Source organism: Poecilia mexicana, unplaced genomic scaffold (genome assembly GCF_051168715.1).
Source record: "Poecilia mexicana isolate PSO_F unplaced genomic scaffold, ASM5116871v1 scaffold_21, whole genome shotgun sequence".
Taxonomy (NCBI): Eukaryota; Metazoa; Chordata; class Actinopteri; order Cyprinodontiformes; family Poeciliidae; genus Poecilia; species Poecilia mexicana.
This window is the reverse complement of record NW_028263390.1, coordinates 7,789,461-7,796,992: the sequence shown is the minus strand read 5'-3', so window position 1 is coordinate 7,796,992 and position 7,532 is coordinate 7,789,461.

The following is a 7,532-nucleotide window of genomic DNA, read 5'->3' as shown; positions in this document are numbered from 1 at the left end:
TACAGCAACACACCCTTCCAAAGTACACTGTACTCCTGCATGACTAAGCAGTTTAACTGTCTTATCCATACACTATTACACAAGAGACTTGTCATTGTAATGGCACTGACATGCTCAACAACACCGATATTTACTATCGAGTAAGGATTTTAAGCGAGAGACTGGCTTCTGCAGGTAATCCACGGTGTTTATACATCGTTTTGAGAAATGCACTTGCAGTTTTGCAAATGTCGAGAATGACTGGAGAAAGCGACTTTGAAAGGCTGTAGAACACCGAAGGGATACTCATCTGAACTCCAAGAAAACCATAGTGCTGACCTAGAAAAGTCAGCTCTGGTTTGCTCTCCACTACATAAGGCCAACGAGGTTTTGGATTTTGATCTGTGACGCAATAACTCAAAACTGGAACTTTTAGGGCCTTCGATCACAGTGGAAGTGAAGTGCATTTTATTTACTTCACCAGAATCTTAAAGTCACACGTACTTCACTTCATAATTAAAATTGTTGGGAGATGTTTTACTTGTACTCTTTTGTACTGTTCTGTACAAGTTGCATTTTCAGTTGAGGAAAGGTCAGAAAGCAACGTTCTGCAGTAGACTCTCCTCACTTACAACTGTGGGCACTCGGTTAGCTTGCGTGCATATCCCGTCTAGCAGAGACAACACACTGACAAAGTGCTTCCTTTGATCTCGACCGAGTGAGCCCTCATCCTTTGTTTAGCCACCGGCTGCGTTGGCATGGAAACCGCATCAAAGTGAGGAACGCCGGGCCCGATCAGCAACTGGGTCACACGGAGAGCCGAGCAAGCAAAGACCCGCGCAGGCACCCGGAGACACACAAAGTTGTGTGGCAACCCCCCCCACCCCCCCGTTTGCTACAATTGCAGTGTTACAAAGTAAACAAACCCCTGACCTATTTCACCACCAGGTTGAAAAGAACAAGCTCCGCTTCTTTTTGCAAAACATCTATGATGCAACACATCACATACTTGAAGCATAATCCATCAGCTAAATGGCTTTTTTTTTTTTTTTTTTTTTTTGCTCAGTTAGACCTCTTGACCTCTGTGTTGGAAGGTTTACTTCTCTTTCTTTTTGATATTTTAGGTAGCTATTAGGTTGACGATGTAGGCAGGAGGAGCAAGACGGGGTCAAAGACAACCCAGTGATTAATCTGTTACCTGACCATGTCTCTGTGCAGAGATCCAGCCCAAGGTGTGCACAGCTTCCCTCGCATTTTTGATCCACAAACCAGAGAACGATTTAGTGCTGCAATAGTTTTGTGAGTGTTAGTCCACTGCCGCGTCTCGGTGACCTCGTAAAAGTATTTGCAGGGCAATGTGATGAAATAGAAGATCATGTTCAAAACTGATAGAATTTCTTTAAAAAAGTAGCTACAGAAAATGACGTCTGCTTTGCCGTCCAGCGGTAAATGATGGTGTAGTGACGTGAAGAGATATAAACAGTGTGCAGTCACACACACCTGTTCATTCCAGGGTGTCTGGGCTGCCTGGCTCTTCTGCTCGGTTCATGACTGGCATTCAGTTACATCATTCTTCAGAGAACGGAAGCTCGGATTACAGGAAAGGCAAACACAGGCCTCTGGGGTCTGAACGAGCTGTGTGTGTGTGTGTGTTTGTGTGTGTGCGTGTGCCGGCGTGTGCACTTGCTTTTCCTACGTGCTCCTCTTATATGACAAATCAGGATGTCTGACACGTTTCTCTAGGCGATTGCTATATCACCGGGCTTCAGATTTCATCACTTGGTTTGACACTCAGTTTTGGGGCTGTTTGCAGGTGTCTGTGTTAACGCAGTGTCTTGGAAAAGTATTTGTGCCCCTAAAACTTTTTCCATTTTTTTTATCACATTACAGGCCCAAACTTTAGCTTTTTCCTTTTGAAATGTTGGTGATAGACCAAGACAGAGCAACACATAACATAGTTAAGTGACAGAAAGTCTGAAAAGTAAGTTCTGCATTTTTGAAACCACCAAATAAAATCCGGTGCAAATTCAGAAGTCATCTGATTACCACATTAAAAGCCCTGTGTGTGATTCAATCACAGCATCAATGAAAATGTTCTTTGAAGATCTTTTCATTGCATATCTGAACTCATGTCTCCCCTCAATGTTAATGAGATGAACATTAAGCTAAATCTTAGTCCACATCCTACCAACGTCATGATTCCGCAATACATTTCTTCAGCACTAGGTCAGAGTTGTTGGGACAGCGCATGGAACTAAATACAGAACAATTCTGGATGAAAACCAGGAAACTTGAGCCTGGGGTGAAACTTCAGCTTTCAGCTGGGAAATGACCCTAAAAATACTGCCAAAGCTTCAATTAATTGATTTAGATTAAAGCTAGCTGGTGTGTTTTAATTGTCCAGTCAATATAATTGAGAATCTTTGGCAAGACTTGGAACTTGCTGTAAATAGATATTAGAGGCACTTCCTAAAAGGCTTGCTAGTTAGCAGCTGTCTAAAAGACTTGTAGCACTAGCTGCAGGGAACGATGGTTGTACTAAGAAGTGACTCCAAGAGGCTGGATAATCACTTCCAAGGTTTACGTTTGTGAATTTTTTTTAATCATATCTTTTTCCGTCAGTTTTATAATCATGCACAACAATGTGTATTTTTACCTTATAAACAAATAATAAAAAATAGATATTTCTGTTTGCAATGGTACAAAATGTAAAGAAAGACTTCAAGGATGGTTAACACTTTTTGCAAAGCCGTGTATGTTTAGTCAGAACACATTCAGCTAAAGGAATACTCTTACTTATACATTTTGGATGAATGATGTATTTCTAAAGGCACTTTGTTTTCATTACCTCTGACGTTGTAAGCTGACCAAAACAAGAGATGAAGTAATTGATGGATGTTGAGATCGGGGGTTCAGTTTCACAGCTCCAACCTCCTCCTCCTAGCACCTTCTTTATTTCCCTCGCTAACAAGCGTGTGAGCTAAACCAGAGCTCTGTAATTAACTAGAAGAAACGGGCTCGCAGATGTCCCAAAGTCAATTGAACGTCAATAACTCCAAGTGGGGTCGGTTGACTTCGTCTCGTCCCTCAATCACATCCTCTGTCTGTCTGTCTCTCTCTCTCTCTGGCTGGTCTGTCTCCTGTTGTGCTCTTTGTCTATAATTCAAACTCTGTCCCCGTCAGACGCTGGGGCTGATATGAATTTCACAGTCTGTTTGAAGCCGCTTCTCGTGCATGTGGGCAAACGCGGGGCCTTTTCTGTGCGCTACTGCTAACGCTGCCGTTTCTTTCTCAGCGCCTTATCAGCGGCCTCTCCGCTCCCTGCCGGTGATTTTTAAGCGAACCTTTCTCGTTCTTGCTGGAGCACCTCCAGTAACCACGTCCATCGGCACACCATTTAAAAAAAAAAAAAAAAGGAGTGAAGATTCAACGTGTTCATTTTGTGTGTCTGCGTGACGGTTTGGCTCGCGCACTTTCCAAGCTCGGTAGGTAAGCTAGCAGATACAGTTTGACATTCAGCTGGGGGACCATGCATCATTGCCGCGCTTTGTTCCTAAAGATCATTGCAGCCTCATACTTCACACACCATTTGCTGCACACTCTGTACTGAAACAGGATGATATTCAGAAATACTTAGAGAAATTTAACCAAAAACATAAGAGGGAAGAGCTTTTGACATGGCTTCCAGTTTGTTTCACACACAAGCATCATTGAAATGTCCTAAAAAAAAAAAAAAAAAAAAAAAGCCTTGTTAATGGATGACTGCTCTTCTCTACAACTTATACTAGATTGCGGTACGTTTGTGGAAGCCTTTTTTTTATAGAGTCCATCTCTCATGGTTCAGTAACTTTTCTGACAAACAGAGAAATTGGTTAAATATTTTAGATTGTAAACTATTAGTCAAGTGGCATCTTGGTACCTTGCAAAAGTAACATGACTGCGTGAGATGTTTTTATTTACAACCACTAATTACAGTGTATTTGATCCGGATTCCTTGTGGTAGACCAATATGAAGCAGTGCATAATTGCGAAGCAGAAAGAAATTGATGGATGGTTTCAACATTTTTTCACTATTTATATTAAGTCATAATATACCATTCTCCTGACTGCTTTTTGGTCCTGCTTTCTGTTATGATGGTTAGAGGCAAAATATGTAGACAGTTACTAATTGATAACAAATGACATGGCACTTTTTTCTTTCTTTTTTTTTTTTAGATTTTGATTTTTCCAACAGGTAAAGCCATGTGACAGTCTCTTTCAAGTTGCGATTATGCACATCTCAATCTCGTAAAAACACTTCCAAGTTTGGTTGTGACATGATATAAAACTTCTCTGTTTTCCTCTGAAGCGTTGCAATCACAGTGTCATAAACAACGTGCTGGATGTACATGCTGATGCTTGCTGTTTAATTTTCCAGTAAGCATCTTTCTTCACGTTTGGCCTCCTTAACCTCGCAGTGTCCCAATAAAAGTCTGGATTTCCATTCACATGTTCACTTTGCTGACTTCATCTCTCAAAAACTAGGCCAACATCCTACGTGTCTTCAGAGGCTTGAGGAAAAGGAAACATCCACACATTGTGCTCTTTTTTTTTTTTTTTCCTCTTGGCATGTTTTCAAAGCGCATTACAATCTGTTAAAATTTTAGCTTGAGCAGCAAGTTCTTATTTTCAATAGTTAGAAAAAACTGTTTTTTTTTTTTGCCTTTAGGCTTCAGATTGCTGCAATTCTCTGCGCTGAACATGTTAATTTATTATTTATTTATTTATTTTTGCTTTAAGACACAAGCTTGTTCAAGTCTGAAGGCTAATTAACAAAATGGCAGGATAAAAATCAACCCCCTTCAGTGATGGCATGTTCATTTTAGCTTTGCCTGCAAAACACAGCCTCTTCTTCTTCTTTTTCTTCTTCTTCTTTTCTCTTTTTTTACTATCTTCCATAATGCAATTCAGCAAGGTGACTATAATGTGGCCAGTAAGCACAATGCGCCGGCCGTATGCAAAACACAGTAACTCAACTCGGAGGAAGACAAGGCTGATAAGATAGCAGTGATGAGGAAGAGCATCCTAAATCATCCTAATTTTAATATAACGGCTTTTTCAATGAATCACACACAGAGGCTGTTATCTCTTTAACCGCCGGTAGAGATTTTGCTCTTGACCTGCTGAAAACAGATTGCCTTTTTGTTTTGACACTACTATCATTTTCTACGGAGAAAAAAAAACCCAAAAATCTGCATCTGCATTTTAAATAAAAGAAACGTAAATCGTCTTTTAGATTCGACGGACTCAAGATGTTGTTGACGGCAACGGACGACGGCGCTGCCAGCAGTGAGAAATTGGTTTTCATTAAAAGATTGTCGTGAGTCCATTCAAGAAGAGGGGGGATGTGATCATGTAAACCTAGGAAACTTGGGATATTTTAAGGTTTTTTTTGGTATCTCCACAAAAGAATTTCAGTGCTTCTTTTGCCTTTACGGTAAAAACGGAGAAAAAGCACAGAAGAAATCTTAGTTTATCATATAAACCAAGTATTATAATTGTCTGAAGTCGTTCACCTGACATTTTCTTTCCATTTTGACTTGGATCATGATAAGGGATTGCTAAGGAGCTCTATTATTGGGGTGTTTAATATGATCCATCAACTCTATTTGTGTTTTTCCAACGACAATTAGGGTCCAATTTAACTCAAATCATATTTTTAAAACAATCTATGGTCATTGTTAGTTAAGAATAACTTACCCTAAAATTGTTGCCAGTCAAAATATTTAGGATTTGAACAGCAGATGGTAAAATGCAGTCCAGACTCCTTCAGAAAAAAGTCAAAAAATCTTCCTTTTAATTTAATTCTAACACAGAAACCAACTTCAAAACTATTAGAAATCTGTGGCATAAAGAACTTTTTTTTTCTTTTATTGAGTATTGGAAGGAGAAGAAGCAGAAGCAGATCTAAAACTGTGTCACTGACTTGTTTCAGAAGATATTGTAGGGCTAAATTATTAACTGAGGCATCCTGATGGAAGCAAAAGCTTCCAACCAAAGCAGAGAGATGATGAGGTCAAGTGGAGTTCATAAAAAAAACAAACACATTTTTCCTCTTTCTTTGTCTTCATTTCTTATTTGCTCGATCAGTTCTGAAAAGCAGGCCTTTCCTCCTCTACTGTTACTAGCAGAAAACATGCAAAGCAGCTCAAATCTTTGAATTCAATCAATTTCATATTTGCAACAAATTAGCTTTTTATTGAATCGCTTCTGCTGCAGTGCAATGTGCTCGAGAGCTTCCGCCGATTTTTTATTTTTATTTTTTTCACAAGTTTACCTGAAACCATCAACGTCTTTCCAGATCGATATCGTTTTTAGCGCGGTTACACGTGGAAAGACCTGGTTTCGCACTGTGGAGCTGCTAAGGTTAAAAAAGAGCAACTTCTCCTCATCCATCAGGTTGTGATGCGTGAGCATGGCTCTAATTTGTGCTGCACAACAGGTCTGATGTCTGCAACTACAGACTCATACTTTCAGCATGTGAAACCCACATCTATTTATTTATTAAACTAGGTCTGCTGAGTCATAGACAGACACACACACACACACACGCATACACACAGAAAGCTTCAAGTTTTGCCCACTCCCTCTGAGCTGTGACTTTCTATGGTTGTGTAGGTGTCAGTGAGCTTGCATGCAATTGTGCAAACATGTGTTTGAACCTTGAATTCCTCGTTTCCCATGAAACACACATACACACACACGCACACAGATCATGCAATCTGTTGTAAAGCATGAATTACAGTGGCTCGCAAAAGCTCTATACGCTCTTTGCACTTTTTCATATTTTGTCAAATTACCACCGTAATCTCAGTGGATTTTGAGGTTTTCGATTTCCAATCCAAACTTTTTGTTCCAGCTCCTTTCACTCTGATGCACTTAGAAGTACCTTATCTAGTAAATAAAGTATCCATGAGTGCAGTTTAATTGCGACGGGCGCACAACTTGCATCTGAAGGCCTTAAGAGATTTGACAGAGAACCCCAGTGGCCACACTGCATCACAAAGACCTGCACGCGGTTCACCACAACAACTCGTGTATGAGACATTGCAAACGTGTGGCCGAAGTTGCGCTGCTTTGGTGTTGACAAAATAGAAACATCGTAGAGCACATGCGAACCCTGAACAAACAGATGCCCCCGCTGTGAAACACGGTGGTGGCGGAAGCATGCCGAGGAGAGCTGGTCAGAGTTACTGGGACGATAAAAGCTAAACGTGAGATAATCCTGGAGCTACGGGACTTTTGGGGGAAGCGACAAATCCCCAAACACTTCCAGCTGAAGTTGCAGCAAAAGTTTTATATTATAACAACAATTTAAAACAATGTTGATACTTATTGGGGTGTAGGGTTATCCACGGGAGCTTGTGTTTGCACGGTCAAAAATCTTTGGAAAAGTTGCTCTTAATGAGTCTGCGCTGTTGATGATGTTCCCTTCAGGAGCCACTGGTTGTTTAAAGAGCTTATTAGCGAGCATTTCTACCTACGTTTTTTTTTAAATTTTGTTTTGTTTTAAG